The following is a 25,113-nucleotide window of genomic DNA, read 5'->3' as shown; positions in this document are numbered from 1 at the left end:
ATCTTTATCTCCACATAAGGTCTGGAGATTCACCCATGTTGAAGCGTGAATCAATTTTGCTTTCCTAAATGTCATTCCATTGTATTAATATGATACCCTGCAATTTGTTGATCCATTCAGACAGGTACTTCTTTTAACTTGTTTTTTCTGGTAAACACCCTGATGGGCATCTGCTCACTGTACATGTTATTTTCTTTTGGACAGAAATGCTAAATTTACTATTATTTGTTCATTTATTTTGTGTTTTTCCAAAATGGAAACATCTTTCTGAAACAATGGGAAAGTGATCAGACTATGCCACCCCAGGCTGGATGTGGTGGCAGGGTCTGTAATCCCAGCACTTTAGGAGGCTGAAGTGAGAAGATCCCTTGAGGCCAGGAGTTTGAGACCAGCCTGGGCAATAAAGCAAGACCCTGTCTCTACCAAAACCAAAATAAAATAAATTAGCAGGGCGGGGTGGTGTGTACCTGTAGTCCTACCTACCTGGCTCAAGATGACAGTGAGGTATGATCACACTACTACACTCCAGCCTGGGCAACAACAAGCAAGACCCTGTCTCTATAAAAAACAACAAAAAACCAAACAAATAAAATGATAATAGTAAAAGTAAAAAAGAATGTGCCACCTCAAAACATGCCATATTGGCATAAGGATTATTTTGAGCTAAAGGCAAATGAGAAACAGCAGACACAAGCAAAACTCTTTGCCCTCTCTCTTTCTACCTACAAACAGAGCCTAATTTCCCTTTGCAAAGGTGATGCCCTCTCCCATACCAGAATAAGGTGAACAATTCATCTGCATAACACACCTCACTAAACAAGCCTTAATTACCATGCCTTTCCCAATTACCTTCCCACAATTTACCCCCACCAGAGAAGCCCAGCCTCTCCCCATTTCCCTTGTCTAGTAGCTTCCCACACTTTATCACCCTCTGTTAAAATGGTGTATAAGCTTGTGGGTCTAAGCACCTCTTTGGGATTTTCACTTTTTTCTGTGAAGCTTACATATGCAAACAAAATAAACCTTTTTGTTTTTGTTTGTTTGTTTTGTTTTGTTTTTGAGACGGAGTCTCACTCTGTCACCCAGGCTGGAGTGCAATGGTGTGATCTCGGCTCACTGCAACCTCTGCCTCCTGGGCTGAAGTGATTCTCATGCCTCAGCCTCCCAAGTAGCTAGAATTACAGACGCAAACCACCATGCCCAGCTAATTTTTTGTATTTTTTGTACAGACAGGTTTTCACATTTTGGCCAGGCTGGTCTTAAACTCCTGACCTCAAGTGATCCGCCAGCCTCAGCCTCCCAAAGTGCTGGGATTACAGGTGTGAGCCACTGCACCCGGCCCTATTCACCTCTTTTTATAAATTATATGTAACTGATGGTGTGTAAATTCTGTCCTGTCTGGCAATAATTTAATTGGTTCCCACCATCCCTACCCTATGAAAATACCAGTTTTGTTTCCATTTGCAATTCATCTTAACATTCCTTTACTCCGGATAAATCTGTGCTTTTTGACTTTTCCTTTGAAATGGTTATAACATACACCTTATTCCCTCATATCATATGCATAAATTCCTTAACAGATGTGCACTTTTATATTTGTATGAGTCATGATTTTATCTTTTTCTGAAAATTATTTTTTAACAACCCTTACATTGTTTACAATGTTTCGATTCCAAAACCTTTGTGTATTTGTAAAATTTCCTACATAGGATAAATTCCTACATGAATAGTTGTCAATAAGTATCCACGTTGTCCAAATGCCTTCTAGAAAGTTTGTAGAAATCTCTACGACAGAGAGCAGTATAGGAGTCTGTATTCCTACACCTTCATCTATATTGTGTTTATCAATCTTTTTCAACTTTGCCAATCTGATAGGTAAAAAGTGATTTGTAGTTTTAATTTGCATTTCTTCAATTCCTATTGAAATTGAGCATCTTTTTATGTGGATTTCTTCTTTAGTGAAGTATCTTATCATGCCCTTTGCCCATTTTTTGCCTGGTGCATATTTTTATGTAAAATCCCCTTTATTTGAAAAATTAATTTTTGCTTACATACTATTGCATATATTTTCTAGTTTGTTTGACTTTTAACTTTGTTTATGATATATTTTGTTATGCATGCATTTAACACTTTAATGTATTAACTATATCAAACTATTTTGTGTGTGATTTTAGCTTTGTTGCCATTTTGAGAAATGCTGCCTGCTCTTAAAAGAGATCAACCTGTCTCTTTGTAAAAACATTAAAGAACTTACATGTATGGGTTTTAAAAACATATTTCAGGCTTTACTCCACCTGGAATTTGCATGCTCAGGAGCTACACTTTCTTTTTTTCCTGGACAGTACATTTATGATTGAATTTGCTTTCTCCATCTTCATGCTTTGAAGGTAGTACCTTACTCTTTTATGTCTTCCTCGTGTTCCTTTCAATGTAATTTGATTAAATTTCTAAAACAATTCAAAACTAATTTGTAGCATTTGTCAAAATAAACAAATCTGGATTTAGGCAAGGGGAGACTTTATTCAAAATGATTATTGCAAGAACAGGTTGGGTGGCTATCATAAAAGGATGAGGAGAGCTCTTTAGCCAGTGCTATTTTTCAGGAAAACAAGGCTCTGGCAAAGATCAACACTGTTGACCTCCCTTTTGTTGATGATAAATTAATATTATTCACCACTGAGCAATTCAGATGCAATCCTAAGCCTCCTGCATGGGGTGAGTCAGGGACTAAGAAACAGACTCCTGGGGACTCTGGTTGGTGTTCCCACAAACCAGTTGAAGCATCTGTTGAAAGGTGGTGGCAAAGATTAGTTGTTTAAAGGCTAGGTATCTTAAAATGAGGAATGCCTACCGTTAAAAAGAGAAATGTTAATTAAAAGGTTTAATATTAAAGGCCAAAGAAATATTAATCTTGGCATCTACAAGCCAAGGAGAGAGGCCTCAGAAAAAACCCAACTCTGCTGACACTCAATTTTGGACTTCCAGCCTCCAGAATTGTGAGAAAACAAAATTCTGTTGTTTAAAGTACCAGTCGATGGTACTTTGTTGACAGATCTAGCAAAGTAATATATACCTACAGAGAAAACTATGAAGTAGATAATGAGCTGTCTGTCATATACCAGCATATTGTACCAGACTAGTCAAGCTTAAGGTCATATATCTTGTGACTTTTTTATAGCCATACACTTCCTTATAGTACAACTTTTCTTTTTCTCTTTCTTTCTTTCTTTCTTTCTTTCTTTCTTTCTTTCTTTTTCTTTCTTTCTTTCTCTTTCTTTCTGTTGTTGTTGTTGTTTTGAGATGGAGTCTCACTCTGTTGCCCAGGCTGGAGTGCAATGGTGTGATCTCAACTCACTGCAACCTCCACCTCCTGGATTCAAGTGATTCTCCTGCCTCAGCCTCCCAAGTAACTGAGATTACAGGCGCCTGCCACCACATCCAGCTAATTTTTGTATTTTTAGTAGAGATGGGGTTTCACCATGTTGGTCAGGCTGGTCTCAAACTCCTGACCTCAGGTGATCCACCCACCTTGGCCTCCTAAAGTGCTGGGATTACAGGTGTGGGCCACTGTGCCTGTCCTATACAACTTTTCAGTGTGGCAAGAATGAACACATCATTAGCAGACCAAAATATATTTAGCCTCTCTGTACTAAAAAAAAACATATGTAAGCTTTAAATTATGCTCCACTATTCTATCTTACTTAAAAATGATCTAGGTATTTATATTAGACCATTCTTGAATTGCTATAAAGAACTACCTGAGACTGGGTAATTTAAAAGAAAAGAGGTTTAATTGGCTCACAGTTCTGTATGCTGTACAGAAAGCATGGCTTGGAGGGGCCTCAGGAAACTTACAATCATGATGCAAGTTGAAGGGGAAGCCGGTACGTCTTACATGGCCGGAGCAGGGGGAGGAGAGGCAGGGAGGAGGTGCCACATACTTTTAAACAACCAGATCTCATGAGAACTCCATGACAAGACAGCACCAAGGGGATGGTGCTAAACCATTAGAAACTGCCTCCATGATTCAATCACACTCCATCAGGCCCCACTTCCAACACTGGGGACTACAATTTGATATGAGATTTGGGCAGGGACACTGATCGAAACCATATCACCCCCGAAGTGGGAAGGGCTCCCTACCCAGCTAGTTTCCCCTTCAGCCAGACCAGCTGTACCCTACTTAATCTTCAAGCTAAGGAGCTTTACCTCCCTGCCAGCCCACAGAACTATTTGAACAAGTCAATTACATCCTCCCATGGAATAAAAGGTTACCTCACTGTGGTGCCATTACTACAAAGCCTGCCTCACACAGCCCCTGCTGCTTCAGTCTGCTTTCAAATGCAATTCCCATGTGGCTCTGCCTGGCATGCAATAACCCCTTAGGCTGTGAGTATGTAACTGAAAAAACTATAGCCAATCTCATCTGTCCAGTACTGGGTGTCATCTGTTCAGCCATCTCCTGTTTAGTGCAGGAGATCCCTGCTTCATCAGTGGTGTGAAGAGAAGGTGGTCAGAAAAGAAGGGAGGTCTAAATCTTGAGTAACCATGAATTGAGGAGCTGGAGTGGGTAGGAAAAGGTCTGTAGGAATGGGTAGAGGGGTGAAGGAGGTAGACAGATTAAATAATTCAAGGCAACAAAAGAGAAGGTTTAAAGTGGTAAAAAGGAGGGATGAGGATGATGAGAAGGGAGAAGTCTTAGATGAGCTGGTTTAAGGAGAGCTCATGTTTCCCAAAGAGGTCTTTGAGGTTCTAGGTTACCTTTAGTAAATTGTGCCATTTTTGAGGCTATTAAACTGAATTAGTGCCATAATAGCATGTACTCAGTGGGGGAAGAGGAGGGCATCTGATAGAGTGAGAGTTACCCATGGCATTCGTGGATAGTCATCCCAAAGAAAAAAATCTTTAAAGGAGCCAAGAAAAAGTCCCGCTTGATTAATTCCCTTGAACAATCCCCAGGTCGAGGAGCTGAAAAAACACAGAAGTCTCACAGGAGGGCCAAAGCATCTCTTTGCCTAAAACAATCAAAGTAACCTCTTACTGTTCAACAGACAAGATGGGCAGAGCACTGGTTCAAGACTTGAACTCACCGAAGAGTCCTCAAGTCCTGAACATGGCACCTTTACCTGGGTGGGGCTGGTGGAGGTCCCTAGGTGAGTTCCAGTCTTGAGCTGGATCACAGCAAAGAGAACTGTCAAATAAAAACCAAATCCAGATCTAGGTAAGGAGAGACTTTATTTAGAAGGATTATTGCAATAGACAAAGAGAATGTCGCAATAGGGGAGGGACGGCATTCTAATAGAATGCTTCAACCATAAGATCTGCAAGGTTTTGAAAGGTCAGGCAGAAAAGGGCTTTTCTTTTATTGGGAGTAGTAAACAATGTTAAAAAGAACCAGTATTGGCTGGGTGCGGTGGCTCACGCCTGTAATCCCAGCATTCTGAGAGGCGGAGGTGGGAGGATCACCTGAGGTCAGGAGTTTGAGACCAGCCTGACCAACATGGTGAAAACTCGTCTAAAAATACAAAATTAGCTGGGCATGGTTGGCACATGCCTGTAATCCCAGCTACTTGGGAGGCTGAGGCAGAAGAATCACTTGAACCCAGGAGGCAGAGGTTGCAGTGAGCTGAGATTGCACCACCATTGCACTCCAGCCTGGGCAACAAGAGCAAAACTCTGTCTCAGAAAAGAAAAAAAAAAAAAGAACCAGTATCAGGGAGTGGGATGAGCAGGTGGCCCGATCAGGCAATTGATCAGGACAGAGTTTCTTTGTGGTCAGCTGGGAAGGGGCTTCTTGGGAGGGGATGTGATATGGTTTGGCTGTGTTCCCACCCAAACCCCACCCAAATCTCATCTTGAATTGTAATCCCCATAATCCCCACGTGGCGAGGAAGGGGCTCGGTGGAGGTGATTGGATCGTGGGGGCAGTTTCTCCCGTGTTGTTTTTGTGATAGTGAGTGAGTTCTCAGGAGATCTGATGGTCATAAGGCTGTTTTCCCTGCTCTTGCTTGCTCTCTCTCACCTGCCGCCAAGTAAGATGTGCCTCTTCCCCTTCTGTCATGATTATAAGTTTCCTGAGGCCCCCCAGCCATGCAAAACTGTGAGTCAATTAAACCTCTTTTCTTTTTTTTTCTTTTTTTTTTTTTTTTGGTTAGACAGAGTCTCACTCTGTTGCCAGGCTGGAGTGCAGTGGCATGATCTCAGCTCACTGCAACCTCCGCCTCCTGGGTTCAAGCGACTCTCCTGCCTCAGCCTCCTGAGTAGCTGGGATTACAGGCGTGCACCACCACGCCCAGCTAATTTTTGTATTTTTAGTAGAGACAGAGTTTCACCATGTTGGTCAGGCTGGTCTCGAACTCCTAACCTTGTGATCCGCCCGCCTTGGCCTCCCAGAGTGCTGAGATTACAGGCATGAGCCACCGCACCCAGGCTTTAAACCTCTTTTCTTTATAAATTATCCAGTCTCAGAAATGTCTTTATAGCAATGTGAAAGCAGACTAATACAGGATGTTAAGGGGCTTATTCCAAGTTCCAATGCTGGTTTAGGCTGAGACTAGATTAAAGGGCAAAGACCTGATGGAAGGAGAAAAGGCTGACTGAAGTTTGATCAAGTAAGGTATTTGCCCAGATTGATCAGTAGGGGCAAATGGTTCAGCTAACCATTAATGAGAATGGAAATGTGGAGGGCATGTCTATGGCCTTGTCGTAGGTGTGAAAGGATGTTATCCATGATGCTTACCTAAGTCATTTGGGGAAAGGTGGTTCTATGTAGTTAGTGCTTTCTCCGAAAATACAGCCAGGAGAGGATCTTCACTGTTCTCCAGTAACACAAAGTATAGGTCAAGCAACACCATCCCCTTATTTTTTTAAATTTATTCTTATTTATTTATTTTTGAGATGGAATCTTGCTCTGTCACCCAGGCTGGAGTGCACTGGCATGATCTTGGCTCACTGGAACCTCTGCCTCCCGGATTCAACCGATTCTCATGCCTCAGCCTCCCCAGTAGCTAGGATTACAGGCGTGTGCCACCGCACCCAGCTAATTTTTATATTTTTAGTAGAGACGGGGTTTCGCCATGTTGGCCAGGCTGGTCTTGAACTCCTTACCTCAAGTGATCTGCCCACCTCGGCCTCCCTAAGTGCTGGGATTACAGGCATGAGCCACCATGCCCGGCCTCTCTCCCATTATTTGATTGTACTTGTAACTATAGTTTTATTATGACATTTTAAGAATATATTGCTATTGTATTAATCATTACTATGACAGCTGTGTTTATCAGACACTTTCCCACATCTATAATATTAGAAGAGTTGGGTATTTGTGATCATGAGTTTGCTCCTTGTGCTGCTTATTGAAGTATGTCTTAGAGTTCAAACTCAAGCTTCTATTCTCTGCTTTGTGAGCCAGGACTGGGACTTAGCAAATCACATTTCCTATAAGGTTTTGCTTATAAGGGGTGTTTGAGGAGAGGGACTTGCTACTTTATAGCTGCTTACTGTTCCTGTCCATGTTACCAAGCAATGGCTCTTCTCCCTGGCTGCAGCAGCAGCTGGTTCCAGTTTCTTAGATTTGTTTGTTTGTTTTAATCCACCCTCTCCCATCCAGCCTCAGTGTTTACCTTCAGAGATAAAACACCAGCTGGGTACCGCCCCCTCCTTTGAGATCTGACTCCCAGCCAACCAGGGGCCCTCTCCTGGCTCTGAGGTTCTGATAACCCCAACACTTCCCCTCTCCCCAGCTCTGTGCATGGCAGCTGCTTCCTGCAGTTACTCCCTCTCTGTTACTACAATGTTTTTGCCTTGCCATCTTCATGACCTTAAATTCTCTGTAAAAATAATTGCTGTGATTTCTGTTTTCTGACTGGGCCCTGACTGATACACCCTTAAGCATTCCAGAAATACCTTCTAAACTACTTGTATAGATTTATGGGTGTATGTCATTGCAGGCATTAAAAATAAGTGGGCTGGGCAAGGTGGCTCACACCTGTAATCCCAGCATTTTGGGAGAATGAGGTGGGTGGATCGCTTGAGCGTGGGAGTTCGAAACCAGCCTGAGCACCATGGTGAAACCCTGTCTCTACAAAAAATACCAAAAAATTACCGGGCATGGTGGCACACACCTGTAGTCCCAGCTACTTGGGAGGTTGAGGTGGAAGAATCACCTGAGCAGGGGTGGGTTGAGGCTGCAGTGAGCTGTGATTGCGCCACTGTGCTCCAGCCTGAGTAACAGAGTGAGACCCTGTCACACACACACACACAAAATGGATTACACTTATGGTATACAGGCAGTATCCAACTGACAAACAAGATATATTCCAAAAGTTAATTCATAAATCTATTGCTTGGCCACCACCCCTGGCTAATTTATCTATTTTTATTTTGTAGAGGTGAGGTCTGGCTATGCTGCCCAGGCTGATCTCAAACTCCTAGGCTCAAGTGATACTTACACCTCAGCTTCCTAAAGTGTTGGAATTACAAGCGTGAACCATTGCAAACAGCCAGCTATACTTTATTTTTAATTAATTAATTTATTTATTTTTGAGATGGAGCCTTGCTTTGTCACCCAGGCCAGAGTGCAGTGGCACAATCTTGGCTCACTGCAACCTCCACCTCCCGGGTTCAAGCAATTCTCATGCCTCAGCCTCCCGAGTAGCTGGGACTACAGGCACACGCCACCGCAGCTGGCTAATTTTTGTATTTTTAGTAGAGACGGGGTTTTGGTATGTTGGCCAGGCTGGTCTCAAACTCCTGACTTCAGGTGATCCACCCACCTCGGCCTCCCAAAGTGCTGGAATTACAGGCATGAGCCACTGTGCCCGGCCCCAGCTACACTTTAAACTTATGTTTAGCAATTAATATGTCAGTATTTTAACTTACAAATGACTCAGACATTTAATGAATATCTATTACTTAATTTAATATGTTCGAAATTTCAAGTCACCAAAAAAGATTTTTAAAACTATTTTTAAGTAGACAAATTTTATAAAACATATTTTTAAAAGTTTATTTATAAACTTTTATTCCATTTACATTTACCTAATCCACTTGCTCTTCACAATTATGCTTGAATTGCTCATGAAAAATTTCATGAGATATTAAACAAAGCTAGCCATTGAAGGAGTTCAGGAGTTTTTCCCAAAATCATTTCCTCTCCCCTAAATTGTCCCTCCCCAATGAAGAGGGTACACAAGCTCCTAAAATCTCAGTTTTTGTTGGGGGAGGCAGAGGGAATATTAATTTTTCTTTTCTGTGATACCCCTTACACGAAATCTGTGTACTTTTTCTCTTGTTAATCTACCTGCGGTCAATTTATTTCATAGACTTAGTTATCCAAGCCTCAGAGAGTAGAGGGGAAGTCTTTCTTCCCCTACACCATCATCTTATGTTAATTTTTGTTGACAAATCAGGCAAGTATCAAACATATCACAGTCTAATGGCCTCCGAGTTAGAATTTTTTTTTTTTTTTTTTGAGATAGAGTCTCGCCCTGTTGCCCAGGCTGGAGTGCAGTGACGCGATCTCGGCTCACTGCAAGCTCCGCCTCCTGGTTTCACGCCATTCTCCTGCCTCAGTCTCCCGAGTAGCTGGGACTACAGGCGCCCGCCACCAAGCCCGGCTAATTTTTTGTATATTTAGTACAGACGCGGTTTCACCATGTTAGCCAGGATGGTCTCGATCTCCTGAGCTCGTGATCCGTCCGCCTCGGCCTCCCAAAGTGCTGGGATTACAGGCGTGAGCCACTGCGCCCGGCCAGAATTTTTTTTAAACAACATGGAAACAAATAAGACCTCGTTCTGTTTTCTAGGAGCTAAAAATCCAACGAAAGAAGACACAGACACAATATTCCTCTTGTTACAAAGATAACTGTGTCAACTTTTATAACTGACACAAAGATCTGTGCTATAAGGACGGGGAAGGTTTTTTCCTACTTTCCACAGCACTGTGGATTGTTCCACAGTTTAATTTGTTCTTAAGTTTTATGTGGAAATACACATGAATGTAATGAGTTCTTAAATGCTAAATTTAGGAAGCAAGTTTCGTTAGGGGAAAGAAAAAAACACCTACATGGTTATCTCTAAACTTTACATATCAAGAACCTTGGAATTTAATTTTATTGTTGTTCTATAACATATTTTCATGTTTAAAATCAGAAAAGGCAGCAATTCTCGAGTTTCCTGCTTTCGAGGAAGGGAAGCATAAAATGTTTAAAAAGACGCCGCACACACACACCTCTAAGAATCAGGGCACAGTGAGGAAGAGGAGCGAGGAAGCACTAGGATCGCAGCGCTACTCCCAGACCACGTCAGTGCCCAGAGGGCGCCCTCCCCTGTAGGCGGGAACCGCGAGTCTGCAACATGTCTCCAAGCCCCGCGCTCGCGCAGGTGGGCGAGGCGGGGACGTGGTGGGCGGGGCCTAGAAAGGCGGGGCCTAGAAAGGCGGGGCCTAGAAAGGCGGGGCCTCTGGGGGCGGCCCCGGGGCAGGCCCCGCTGGTGCGAGGGCTGCAGGCGCAGCTCTGGAGCGCCTAGAGCGCGGCGCGGGGCCGGAGCTTGGTGGAGCAGGAGCGGCTGGGCATCCTCCTGAGACTCCGGGGCCAGACGCCCACTCCAGGTAACAGGTTCTCCCTCGTGCTCCCCGGCTCGGCCGCCCGGCGGCGGGGGAAGGCTGAGAAGGATGGGTGGGAGGGAGCCGGCTCTCAGCCAGTGCCCCGTGGCCCCGGGCGGGCTGGGCTCCCCCGCGGAGGAGGAAGCAGAACCGGGGTGCACCCGGGACCGGGATGGAGCGGCGCCTCTTCCTTCCACCTTCATTTTCCGTCCGCTCAGTGGGGCTGGGACGCCGGTGCCCCGTGTCTCCTGAAAGTCACTTTCTGGCCTCTTGCCCCTGGTCCGTGTAGCTTAGACGTCGGAGGGGTTGGCTGCGGGCGTGGATAGGCAGGGAACGAACAGACTCGCTGCCATCCCTTGGATGCCAGGGGCTTAACTTCATTTAACTTCATTGAATCCTAACCCCAGCCCGGCTAAGATGCATTTTCACCCCTACTTTACTGATAAAGAGGTAAATGAGTCACCCTGGAGCAAACTATTATTAATAAGAAAAGAGACGTTAGTTTAGGGGCTCCGAAGCCTCTCCTTTCCTGCTCCCTCGCTTTCCTTCTTCTCGCGGCAGTCTAGGAAACTCGCGCGCAGGGTCTATTACGAAAACAAGTGATTCGTCGTAAAAGCATTTTACCCCCTCCTAGGTTTCTCTTTCCTCTTTTTTTTAAGTATCTCAGGCAGATTCCTCCAAGTTTTGGTTATTAGGTTTTTGAAATGGAAGAAGCCCTTTCTCACTGCTTCTTTTCTCCTGGCAGCGCTTTCTGCGCAGCACAGGCACCCTCGCCTGTCACGCCTCCCTCTCCTCTTCCCGTCTCCCAACGTGGATGAGGGCGCCTGCAGATCCCGGCTAGGGCACGGGCCGCCTAGGCCGAGGTAGGTTCTGTAGGCACCTGGCATGCTGTAGATGCATGTAAACGTTGCCCTGTACACCCTTTGCCTTGTTACTTCTTTCTGCAGAAAAGAGAGTCGTTTTTTACACATAATGGGGCAAGAGGCCAATTGGGAAGATATATGGTGTTCAAAGAAAGCCATGGTGCCTTGAGATGAGAATGCGGCCACAGCTTTTTGTGGGCTGAATTTGATGGGTGGGAGGTGAGAGACGTGGTCTGAAAGTTGTCTCTTCGTCTGGCATTCTGCCCCCCTTCCAGAGCTGTTCTGAAAGGCCGGTTTGTTTTACAGAGGGGAGGAGGAGGGGTTAATAGTTTTTAAAGATCAGTGTAAATTACCTGCTAGGAGCTTAGGCAATTCCAGGCAGGCCCCCCTGCTGGAGGCTTTGGTAACAGATTTCAGCTCTAGCAGGGAGTAAAACTCAGACTGTGTAGATACCTGCTTTTTCTTAAAGGAATTTTTTTCAGGCCCTTAAAATGGTAGTTTTGGGAAACTGATTTCTTAGAAATGGCAAACTCCTTTATTTTTAAATACAATATACCAAACTATGAATTTACTTTTAAAAAGTTTTATTGCCCGAGAGGTTGATATTTTTTCCATTTCATGAGGGTTTGACGGCCACTGCCACCTCCTCTGCCCGTCCTTCAACTTGGCCCTGTAAAGGACCTCCTTAGCCTTGGCCCCAAGTTTGTACTAGATTCTGTCCTTCATTAATTATAGTTCATTCTTGATTAATGATAGCAATGCTTCCACTCACTTTTTAAGGAGTTACTCCTTTTCCATTTGTAATTGAATTGCTTAACAGTAAGAAAAACGTTTTTCCCTAAAACTGGGATCACAAAATCCACTTTATCCACATGGACTAAACAGGTAATGCACGAGAGTGCTTGGTTGGGCCCAGGTGACTGCAGAGGAACCTGCTAAGTCTGGGTGGATATTGGCCGTTTCCACCCAGTATCCATGCAGGAATTCCCATGCAGCCATACAGTGTAGGCAGCTTTTTTTTTTTTTTTTTTTTTCCACGAATAGCTGAGAACTTTTACTTAAAAATAAAAAATGTAAAGCCTGATTTTAAATATTGGCTCATATTTTTTCCTTTTTCGAACACAAAGAGGGCCGGGCGCAGTGGCTCACACCTGTAATCCCGGCACTTTGGGAGGCCGAGGCGGGTGGATCACCAGATCAGGAGTTCAAGACCAGCCTGGCCAAGATGGTGTCTCTACTAAAAATTCAAAAATTAGCTGGGCGTGGTGGCCGGGTGCCTCTAATCCCAGCTACTTGGGAGGCTGAGACAGAGAATTGCTTGAACCCGGGAGGCAGAGGTTGCAGTGAGCCAAGATTGACCACTGCACTCCAGCCTGGGTGACAGAGCAAAGAGTCTGTCTCAAAAAAAAAAAAAAAAACAAAAAAAACAAAGAGGCTGGGCATGGTGGCTCACACCTATAATCCCAACATTTTGAGAGGCCGAGGCAGGTGGATCACTTATGTCAGGAGTTCAGGACCAGCCTGACCAACATGGCAAAACCCCATCTCTACAAAAATATTCAAAAATTAGCCAGGTGTGGTGGTGGGCACCTGTAATCCTAGCTACTCAGGAGGCTGAGGCAGGATAATTGCTTGAACCCGGGAGGCGGAGGTTGGGATGAGCAGGGATCATGCCACTGCACTCAAGCCTGGACGACAGAGTGAAGCTCTATCTCAAAACAGAAATCCCACAAAGAATAAAATCAAATTTGTTTCGTGCATCATCTGTTTGCAAAGCTCTGCCTTAAAAACTGCTAATGTACACAGTGATTATATTCTCTGATGAATGGAAAATTCTGAACTGTGATGTAGATATTGTACATTTTTCATGAAGTGAAGTGGTAGAAAACAGAAATTACCACTGGAAATGATCTCTTTTGACTGTCAAATTCTGTTTTCTATGAAGTGTGTGGTATTTCAGCTATACTGTATTTTTTTTTTAATAGAGCCAACCAAGGACTCTTGTCACTATCTTTATTTATTCTAATGAGAAATGTATTCATGGTTCCAGGTCAGTATGTCAAATGTCTAACTCCCTGTCTTAAAAAGGGAGTTCCCAAATGACTGTTCATATAACCGTATGTGTTTCTTGCGGAGACTGTCTGTATTCTTGGCTTTGTCACTGGATTTGTGGCTTAGTGCTATCACGTTTCCTATTTGAGGCAAATGCCATGTATGTTTAGACCAGCCTTTCTCAATTGTGGCACTTTTGACATTTTTGGCCGGTTAAATTTTGTTGTGGGGGCTGTCCTGTGCATTGCAGGATGTTTAGCAGCATCTCTGGCCTCTACCTACTAAATGCTAGTGCACCCTCCCTGCAGTTAAACGACCCCAAATGTCTCCAGACATAGGCAAATGTTCCCCAGAGAACAAAGTCATCTTTGGTTGAGGAACAAAATGAACCTATATTTAAGATGGTCTAAACATTTCTGAGATGGCCTAAACATTTATAAGCTTAACAATTAACTTCAAACTCTTCACAACTAGAGAAGCTATTTGTAAATTTAAACATCTGACGCTTTGAAACACCTTTATCATAAAGATAACTAAACCAGTGTTCTTTGTGAATGGCCAATGTGTCTTGCCAGTTTCTTTTCTTTTTTTTTCTTTTTCCTATTCTGAGAAGCATGTCCTGCCAGTTTCTATCTCCAAAGAAATTTCAAGTGTTCAGTGCATTTGTTAAATTTCATAAAGTTTAAAAAGTTGGAAATGAAAAAGGAATTCTACGGTAGTTTTAAGTAGAATTTAGTTTTAAGAAAAATTAACCTCTTTTTAGCTAACAGCAATAAAACAAAGACTGCTGTGTATTTCTGTAATCTGAAAAATCTCAACTTTCTCAAAGGGAGCGCTACGTAATGTATGATATAATTTATATCAGAAGAAAACATGTCCTAGAAATGTAGCCCTCTTTATTAGGACTTACATGTGCTCAGGGAGGTTGAAAACAGCCTTGATTATGGAGGATGGCTCCTTAGCTGGGGATTAGCTATCCACTGTTCCCTTCCAGAAATCAAACTAATTTGTAAAACTCAGGACTGGCTACATAATTTGTGGGGCCCCTTGTTAAAAAAATTAAGAATTTGAGCATGGTGACCACAGAACATTAAGCCAAGCACAGGGCCCAGTGTGACTGCGTTGGTTGCCCACCCATGAGCTGGCCCTGGTGAAACTCTTTATTCATAGCTAAGAGTAAGGTTGTGGTCACAAATGCAAATCTAAACCGTGAAATGTTACTGCTGCCACTAGGCACCTGGAGTTTCTGCTTCCTTGATTGTTCTTCTGTTTCCAGTGAGGAGTCTGCATGTATTTGGTCATCAATGCAATAATGTTACTAAGAAATCCTCCCATGATTGATTTTTCCTTTGGTAAAGAGGTAGCCAAATTTTTGTTCATTAGAGTCATGGGTACTGGAGCAACCTATTTATTCAGGCATTCATTGAACAACTATTTACTGAGCATCTGTTAGATGCCTGGCATTGCTCGCTCCAGGGCCACAGCTGTGAACAAGATGGAGGGTCCCTGCCTTTATGAGCTTATGAGCTTATGAGCCAAACGCATAGTCACACTGGCTCAGGCTATCACAATCCTAAGTGGTACTTAGGAAAGCACAGGGTGTTAGGGGAGCATGTGACCTTGAGACCTAACCTGGTTTAGGGGAGAGGGACTGTTCAGGGAAGGCCTGCTTAAAAAATGATATTTAAAATAAGGCCTGGGGGCAGGTACAGTGGCTCACACCTGTAATCCTAGCACTTTGGGAGGCTAAGATGGGAGAATCGCTTGAGGCCAGGACTTTGATACCAGCCAGGTCAACACAGCGAGACTCCCATCTCTTTTTTTTTTTTTTTTTTGTAAAAATAATAATTAAAAAAAAGGCCAAAAGATTAGTAGGAGTTAGTGCAGTACATTAGGGGATAAACTTAGAGGCTGAAAGAGCTGAGATCAAGAGTAAAATATGTCTTGGGTCATTTTTAGGATTTTGGACTTTAATGTCAGCATAGTGGAAACCCACTTTTTGTTTGTTTGTTCCAGACAGGGTCTCACTCTGTTGCCCAGGTTGGAATGCAGTGGCACCATCTTGGCTCACTGCAACCTCCACCTCCCAGACTCCGGTGATCCTCCCACCTCAGCCTCCTGAGTAGCTGGGACTACAGGCACATGCCACCATGCCTGGGTAATTTTTGTATTTTTAGTGGAGATAGGGTTTTGCCATGTTGCCCAGGCTAGTCTCAAACTCCTGGGTTCAAGCGATCTGCCCACATTGGCCTCCCAGAGTGCTGGGAATTACAGGTGTAAGCCACCACCTCTGACCACTAAAGGGTTTTTGATTTGAGGTTGTTTTGTTTGTTGAAGACAGTGTCTCACTTTGTTGTCCAGGCTGGAGTGCAGTGGCTATTCGCAGGTGAGATCATAGCACACTTCAGTTGAACTCCTGGGCTCAAGTGATCCTCCCACCTCAAGTAGTTGAGACTATAGGCATGGGCTACCATATCTGACTAGAAGTAGTTTTATTTTGAACCCAGCAAGTCCCGAGTCCTTTATGTTTTCTCTAAATTCTACTTAAAAATTGAATATACTTCTTTAGTTCATCTCTCTCACATTTTCTCAAAGGCAGATACTGGGCCAGGTAGCAATTCCTACATTCTTCTCAGAAATGTTCTTAGGAAGATCCCTGATATGGTGAAATATCCTCTCAATTTTCCTTGTTAGGGCAGGCAGTAGTGTTGCCCACATTCCTCCGGTTCATTTTCTCCAGTTTCCAATGAGATTTTTTTGTTTTTGAGATAGTCTTGCTATGTTGCTCAGGCTGGAGTGCAGTGGCTATTCACAGGAGCAATCATAGCACACTGCCATCAAACTCCTGGGCTCAAGTGATCCTCCTGCCTCAGCCTCCCTTGTAGCTGCGACTGCATAGGCACTGCTGTGCCTGACTCTGATTTGAGTTTTTTTTTTTTTGGACGGAGTCTTGCTCTGTCACCCAGACTGGAGTGCAATGGTGCAATCTTGGCTCACTGCAACCTCTGCCCCAAGTAGCTGGAATTAGATGCGCGTCACCACACCCAGATAATTTTTGTATTTTTAGTAGAGACAGGGTTTCAGCATATTGGCCAGGCTGGTCTTGAACTCCTGACCTCAAGTGATCCTCTCACCTTGGCCTCCCAAAGTCCTAGGATTACAGGTGTGAGCCACTGCGCCTAGCCTAATTTGAGTTTGTAAAATGATCGCTGTTGCTGTATAGAGAATAGTTTAGAGAGGTAGGTCCTGCTGGCATGTACGGTGTCTTTGTGCAAACCCAAAAAAGGCTTCTATTCTGTGTGGACCAATTAGAAAAAATGCACCACTGTGTCCCAGCTAGGCCAGGTCAAAAGGCTTCAGCCCCCTGAGCCAGACTTGTTGCGCAGGCACAGCCTGTGCAATCATGTGGCCACCCTGGGGAGGAGGAGGCTGGATGTGAACAAACAGTGCTTTTGCAGTCACCCAGGGGTGGTGTAGCAGCACTGGATAAAGCTTAATGACAGGTAAGGATTGAGATTGAGTGAGATTGGGTTTGTAGTTAAAATCAGCAAGAAGGTGGTGATTATTTGGATATGGTTGATGGAGAGGGAGGTAGCAAGGATGTTTCAAAAGTTTCTGGCATGAACAACTGAGTAGGGTGGGATGGTGGAACCATTATGGTAATTGAGAACACAGGAGGAGGAGCGGGTTGGCACGAGGTGTGGGAGGGAAGATAGTTTGGATGTGTGTTTTGTTTGTGAGACATCCAAGTAAAGATGAGGAGTAGACAGTTGCTACTCCTGGAAGAGATCTGGGGTGGAGATACATGTTTGGGAGCTGTTGCATATAAGTATTACTGCATAAAAAGCACTCATCCAAAGAGGGTGTAGAATGAGAAAAGAAAAGGGCTGGACCCATAGAGTTTGATCACTGTATTTGGTAGAGGAAGAGAGGCCTGTTAAGGGTACTGAGAAGTGTGATATTCATGCAGGGCAGGGAGGAAATGAGGGGTCTATGATGTTTTGTTTTGTTTCAGATTGAGATGGGAGAAATTTAAACATGCTCTAATGCTACTGGGATTTTGTTTGTTTGTTTTGTTTTTGACAGGATCTCTCTCCATTGCCCAGGCTGGAGTGCAGTGGCACAATCTTAGCTCACTGCAACCTCCACCCCCTGGGGCTCATGCCATCCTCCCACCTCAGCCTTCAAGTAGCACCAAGGGTGTACAGCACTACGCCTGGCTAATTTTTGTATTCTTTTTCTAGAGACGGGTCTCACCATCTCTGTTGTCCAGGCTGGTCTCAAATTCCTGAGCTGAAGCAATCTGCCTACCTTGGCTTCCCAAAGTGTGGGATTATAGGCATGAGACACTGTGTCTGGCCGCTACTGGGAATTTTCTGGTAGAGAGGAAGAGCCTAAAGATGCAGGAGGGTGAAATAAATGATAGGACCAGTTTTCAGAGAGAGTGAGAACATAGTGCAGAAATTGGTCTTTGATGGAAGGAGGGAGGCAGAAGATGGATAAAGATGCTTTAGATTTTGGGACCGGAATCGTGAGGACTTTTTCTGAAGGAAGTGGCAAAACCATTGGCTGAGTTTGGGGTATGTCTGTGTGTGCAGTCAGATATTTCTTCAACCAGCATTTAGTAAGCATTTTCTAGTGCCAAGCTTTGTGTTTGGCTCCCTGGAAAGTATTATGAATGATGATTGCCTTGAAGCTTGGCCCTGTACACCTGAAATAGCCTCGCACCACTTTTTCTACAAATTGCTTCCTACCTTTGGCCTTACACGCTTGTTAATTAAAGGCAGTAAATGCTCAGCTGATCTTTTTTTTTTTCTTTGAGATGGAGTCTTGCTCTGTTGCCCAGGCTGGAGTGCAGTGGCACGATCTCTGCTCACTGCAACCTCTGCCTCCCAGGTTCAAGCGATTCTCCTGCCTCAGCCTCCCAAGTAGCTGGGACTACAGGCACCCGCCACTGCGCCCAGCTAATTTTTTGTATTTTTAGTAGAGATGGCATTTTCACCGTGTTAGCCAGGATGGTCTCGATTTCCTGACCTCGTGATCCGCCCGCCTTGGCCTCCCAAAGTGCTGGGATTACAGGCGTGAGCCACCGCGCCGAGCCTCAGCTGATCTTTTGATGGGCATCAAAGCCACTAGGGGTGACAGTCCTGGAGAGGAAGGACCTTTTCAAGCCCCTTCCACATCATGCAGGTTCATGTCCCACGTCATGGTTCTCAGTGTTGGCTATGCATTAGTAACACCTGTGGAGCTTTAAAAAAAAATCTGACACCCAGGTCAAACTCTATACCAATTCCATCAAATCTCTGGTAGGGGGACTCAGTTATTGGTCCTTTTTGAAAGCTCCCTGGTGCTTCCAGTGTACAAACCAGATTGAGAGCTGCTTGCCTGTTGAGTGGCCCTGAGTCCAGTTAAAGCCACTCTTCTGTGTTGAGCTCCAGCCCCTGCTGCCTGGAGTTTACTGCATTTGTCAGTTGTGTGGGACAGAAAATAAGGCTGAGACCAATTGTGTAGGACAGAAAATGAGGTTGAGATCATATTGTTATCCAAAGCAGGAAGCAAAGGACAGTCCTTTGGGGGTGTTGAAAGGAAGTGTAAGAACTTCTATTTATAGTTTTATAAGCATTTAAGGTCAAGAGTGCCAGTGGTCCCTCCTTCAGTCTTGTGCGTTTTTTTTGTTTTTTGTTTGTTTGTTTGTTTTAGGCAGTCTTGCTCTGTCGCCCAGGCTGGAGTGCAGTGGCACAATCTGAGGTCACTGCAACCTCCACCTCCCAGGTTCAAGTGATTGTCCTGCCTCAGCCTCCTGAGTAGCTGGGATTACAGGCGCATGCCACCATGCCTGGCTAATTAGTAGAGACAGGGTCTCACCATGTTGACCAGGCTGGTCTCGAACTCCTTACCTCAGGTGATCCGCCTGCCTGGGCCTCCCGAAGTGCTGGGATTACGGGCGTGAGTCACCGTGCATGGACCCTCCTTCAGTCCTGTGTCTTGTACGGTGAATGTGGTTTCTAAGGTGGATGAGGAGGCAGGGATTCCTTGCCTAGCTGGAGCCCTGCTCACCTGGCCATCAAGCATACTGTGAGATGTTGCAAGTTAGGAGCTATAGGGTGTCATTGAGTTGTTTAACTTTAGAAACACAAAGGCTTTAAATTAGAGCATCTCTCAACCTAGACTTGTCCGTGAGCAGGTGATAGGTGTACTAAGATACTGCATTTCTCTCAGCCCTCTCCCTTAAGCCAAGAGAGCTGAAGCTGATGTTCAATGGTTACCTTTTGGTATATGTGTCATGGCATGAGAAAGAATCACTGCTTTAGTCTGTAGAAGCCTTGTCATCCTTTGCCATGCCCTGGGGAGGGAGCAGGACCGTCCTTTGCATCCATCAGAGCATTCCTAGTTCTTTTGTTGCCAGATACGTAAGAGTGGTTCAGTTTACAGGTGTCTGCATCTCTCTTTAGCAGAAAGATGGGGTTTCAAATGTGTTGCCTCTTTACAATTTTGCTATGCCTATCAGTAGTCAGATATTTTGGGGAGAAGGGAAAAATCCAAGGTAAATGTGAGGTTCTTACAGTGAATTACTTTTCAAAAGAAATTTCTGCTACCAAGGGGCATTTGGGAAGTGGCTCTGTGGAGATGTTTTCATTGTAATGTGAACATATTGCCAAAAAATATTGTACATTTGTGAGTTATCAAAGCTCTCAAAGGAAAAAAAAATTAAAAACTAGGAAACAGAATTGTCTAACTACTTTAATTGAAAAATATCAATGAGTTTTTAATCCATTTGTTAACTTTATGGGGCACCTGCAGACTATTTTGATTAGTCTTTACAATTGATTGAAACCCACCGGGCGAATTTCGCCAAAAAACTATGTGACTGGTGGATAGAGGAAACTAAGTGTCAAGATTTAGGTAGCAGAGCCAAGAGTGCACTACAATTGAAGTAATAGGTTTTATTGCATCCTCCAAGTTTTTGTATTATGATACATGTAATTTATTAGTACAGTAGTGAGAGACAGGACTAGCTGGATTTCCTAGGCCCACTAAGAATCCCTAAGCCTAGCTGGGAAGGTGACCGCGTCCACCTTTAAACATGGGGCTTGCAACTTAGCTCACACCCGACCAATCAGGTAGTACAGAGAGCTCACTAAAATGCTAATTAGGCAAAAACAGGAGGTAAAGACATAGCCAATCATCTATCGCCTGAGAGCACAGCGGGAGGGACAGTGATCGGGATATAAACCCAGGCATCCAGCCAGCAACGGCTACCCTCTTCGGGTCCCCTCCCTTTGTATGGGAGCTCTGTTTCCACTCTATTAAATCTTGCAACTGCACTCTCTTCTGGTCCGTGTTTGTTACGGCTTGAGCTGAGCTTTCACTCATTGTCCACCATTGTTGTTTGCCACTGTCGCAGACCCGCCACTGACTTCCATCCCTCCGGATCTGGCAGGGTGTCTGCTGTGCTCCTGATCCAGTGAGGTGCCCGTTGCCACTCCCGATCGGGCTAAAGGCTTGCCATTGTTCCTGCACGGCTATGTGCCCGGGTTCATCCTAATCAAGCTGAACATTAGTCACTGGGTTCCACAGTTCTCTTCCGTGACCCATGGCTTCTAATAGAGAATAACACTCACCGCATGGCCCAAGATTCCACTCCTTGGAATCCGTGAGGCCAAGAACCCCAGGTCAGAGAACACGAGGCTTGCCACCATTTTGGAAGTGGCCCACCACCATCTTGGGAGCTCTGGGAGCAAGGACCCCCTGGTAAGAGTAGTATATACATACAATTTTTAAATAAACATACTTACATTAAGGGTACTCTTAGGGTCCTCACTAAGAAATTTTGCGTGCTTGTCATTAAAAACTTTGAGTCAAAGTCCTGCGTGTGTGTATATGACTTTGACTCTAAGTCAAGTGTAAACATAACTGTATAGATATGCCATGTATATAATGTAAATAAAATATATAATATATTTATTTATAAATAAGGCAGTCTGAGAACTTGCTTGCTGGTGAACTTTAAAACAGCCTCTTTCTCATGATACACCCCTCCAGTTTATCCAGTGGAAAAGAAAATTACTGCTGGATTAAAAATAAGTGCTTAGGCTGGGTGTGGTAGCTCATGCCTGTAATTTCAGCACTTTGGGAGGCCGAGGCAGGCAGATCGCTTGAGCCCAGGAGTTTGAGACCAGCCTAGGCAATATGGTAAAACACCATCTCTACATAAAAATACAGACATTAGCTGGGTGTGGTGTTGTGCATCTGTAGTCCCAGCTACTCAGGAGGCTGAGGTGGAAGGATTGCTTGAGCCCAGGAGTTGAGGCTGTGGTGAACCGTGACTGGGCCACTACATTCAAGCCTGGGTGACAGAGCGAGACCCTGTCTCAAAAAAAAAAAAAAGTGGTCAAACCAAAGAGTGATAAATACATTGTATACATATCTTGTTTCTCTTGAAATGTGTACATTTTATCATTCCATAATGTGCACATATATCAAAACATCACATTATACCCCATAAATATACACAATTATTATTTGTCAATTAAGAATTAAATTTTTTTTTTTTTTTTTTAAGAAGCCACTTAATGTGCAGTTTGCAGAAGTCTTCTGGTTAGTGCAAGATTCAGCAGGGGTCAGGTGATCAAGAATTTCCTGAAATCAGCAGCTGGATCCAGAAATGCGCTTAGGACACCATCCCAGACTTTGGGGCCGGCCAGGCTTGTTTGTCCTCTTCATGTAAATGCAGAAGTTGCATCTGAAATATCCCTAATCCTTTCATATAGGTGGAGCCCCCAATCTCATCCATTGTCTCTACACATTTCTCATATCTGTTATGCTAACCAACACAGTCCTTGCATTCACCTAGGAGGATCTGGTTCTCACTCTACTTATGCTAATTAACAAAACCTCTGGTTTGCAATTAAAAATCCTGAAGCACATGCTATATCTGCTGCTGGAGTGTGGCCATCCCAGGAATGTGCTCCTGCCTGGGGCGCTTAACTTCCACAAACCCCAGGGTATAGATAAAAACCCGTACATGTATGTCTCACTGCTATGCGGAAGTGTTTTTCAAGTCAGAAATAGCTCACCAATTTTGTTGTTGATTACTTGTGTCAGAAAACTTATGAGTTCCCTGAAAATAAGAGGCATGGCTATAAAAATATGGGATTTAAAAAAACATGTATAAGTGGAAATTAGTACCTTTAACATAAGTGTTTTCCAAAGACATTTCTGACCATTTTGAGGCATGACCTCTGTGCTGTATTCTCCCATTAGGAAAGACACCAGTTTTTGATGGTAGATGTGATTTTGCAGCATGTCAGAAGTCAGCATTATGAGGTAGATTGGTCATGCTCAGTAATATTATTTTGGGTCAAAATAGGATGTAAATTTTTTTTTTTTGAGACCAGTCTCGCTTTGCTGCCCAGGCTGGAGTGCAGTGGCACGATCACGGCTCACTGCTGTCTCTCCCCAGTCAGCTCAACTGGTTCTCCCACATCAACCTCCTGTAAATATTTTTAAAAAATGGACTAGGGGCTGGGCACGGTGGCTCAGCCTGTAATGCCAGCACTTTGGCAGGCTGAGGCTGGCGGATCACTTGAGGTCAGGAGTTCGAGACCAGCCTGGCCAACATGATGAAACCTCGTCCCTGCTAAAAATAAATAAAAAAAAAATAGCCGGGTGTGGTGGCGTTCACCTATAATCCCAGCTACTCAGGAGGCTGAGGTGGGAGAATCACTTGAACTCAAACCCGGGAGACAGAGGATGCGGTGAGTCAAGATCGCACCTCTGTACTTCAGCCTGGGCAACAGAGCAAGACTTTGTCTCAAAGAAAAAAAGGAAATGAGAAAAGAGAATGTGTGACTGACACCACAAAGAAATGTCAGATGTCTCTTTTGGGGTTCTGTGGGTGGCCCTCCCTCCCTAAAAAGGAGAATTGAGTGAAGGGAATGCAGTAGAGTGTGAAAGAACACATACCCACAAGGGTGAAGCTGCATGCTCTGGTTAAAGGCAGCTTTCCACTAGATCTTGATCCTTATGCCCCAGGACTTCAGCTTTTTCTTGAGTTACAGAGGAGGGTGCAACCTGGGGCTAGATGGACTTTTTTGTTATGAACTTGCAATATGCTCTTCTTATAAGTTTTCTTTGTCATGTAAGTTTGAGAAATGCTGAATACCATGTCTCTGTCTTTAAATATTTACAGTAGACATGACTGTCTTAAGGGCTAAGAAATAAGGAGCCAAACCAGCAACAGAGAATCTTGTCTTTCTTTTCTTTTCTCTTCTTTTTTCTTTTCCTTTCTTTTCTTTTCTTTTTTTTTTTGAGATGGAATCTCGCTCTGTCGCCCAGGCTGGAGTGCAATGGCGTGATCTCAGCTCGCTGCAACTTCCACCTCCCGGATTCAAGTAATTCCCCTGCTTCCTTCCGGAGTAGCTAGGATTACAGGCGCCTGCCACCATGGCTGGCTAATTTTTGTGTTTTTAGTAGAGACGGGGTTTCACCACGTTGGCCAGGGTGGTATAGAATTCCTGACCTCAGATGATTTGCCCACCTCGGCCTCCTAAAGTGCTGGGATTACAGGTGTGAGCCACTGTGCCCTGCCACACTTGTCTGTCTTTATGCCTTTGTTTCTTGTAATTTATGGGACCACGGACTCCATCCCTGTCCTGAAGACCTAGTAATTGCTCCCAGAGCTGCTGTTTCCAGCAACACTAGATGCTTCCTAAAGTTTCTTTCAGCTCTACAATGGATGCGTTGTTCTAAAAATAGTTTCTAACTATATTGACCAAGCCTATAATTTCCCCCAGAAACCTCAGCAAATAACCACTATGTGAATTCCTGGAGAGCAGGGAGTATGTATTATTTATGTTTGTATTTTTCTCCCCAGAGCCTAGGAATCTATTTTGTATAATAGATTCTCAGTATGGAATTGAGTTGAGTATATTGAAGTATTTGTTAGTAAACTTGAAATATGGATTTTTATTTTTGAAGTCTGAAAAAGTTACCCTTAGACATGAGCTCAGGGAAAAAATGGAAAATAATAATAATACATTAAGGGCTCATTATTTGTCAAATACAGTATAAACATGTTACAAGTTAGCTCACTTACTCTTTATAAAAACTCTAAGGTATATATGATCATTTCCCCAATGAAATTGTTTAAAGTTAATTAGTTTTTTTAAAAAACAATGAAAACGCTGAAGCTAGGAGAGGCTAAGAATTTGCTGAAGTTTGGGTTGGGGAATGATGACTCCCAGGTCTCCTGCTGGGGCAGTCTGGCTGGAGAGTTGAAATCATTGCCACTGTACTCTTCTGTGTCTCAGATGTAAACAAACCCAAGAGAAAATATTCAGGACTGGGCACAGTGGCTCACACCTATCATCCCAGCACTTTAGGAGGCCTAGGTGGATCACTTGAGCCCAAGAGTTCAAGACCAGCCTGGGCAACAGTGCAAGAGCTTGCCTCTACAAAAAATATAAAAATTAGCCAGGCATGGTGGCATGTGCCTGTACTCCCAGCTACCCAGGAGGCTGAGGTAGAAGGATCACTTTGAACCTGGGAAGTAGAGGCTGTAGTAAGCTTTGGTTACACCACTGCACTCTAGCCTGG

General features: G+C 44.0%; 1 protein-coding gene across 4 annotated transcripts in view; it reads left to right on the top strand.

The window, feature by feature from the left end:
• GCNT1 (glucosaminyl (N-acetyl) transferase 1) overlaps nt 1-25,113 on the top strand; it is an 86,679-nt gene that overhangs the window by 16,556 nt on the left and 45,010 nt on the right. The window contains exons 1-2 of one of the 4 annotated variants that reach the window (XM_003267432.3): nt 10,484-10,606; nt 11,346-11,463. The exons of 2 other annotated variants lie outside the window; for them this stretch is intronic. The gene's annotated coding sequence lies outside the window, so the exon portion shown is untranslated. Of the gene's footprint in view, nt 1-10,452; nt 10,607-11,345; nt 11,464-25,113 lie in introns of those variants that run through there. One more of the 4 variants, XM_003267431.3, reaches the window with a different exon arrangement.

This window comes from Nomascus leucogenys, chromosome 1a (assembly GCF_006542625.1).
Source record: "Nomascus leucogenys isolate Asia chromosome 1a, Asia_NLE_v1, whole genome shotgun sequence".
Lineage (NCBI taxonomy): Eukaryota > Metazoa > Chordata > Mammalia > Primates > Hylobatidae > Nomascus > Nomascus leucogenys.
Note: the sequence above shows the minus strand (reverse complement) of the source record. Positions and strands in the feature narration are given on the sequence as shown.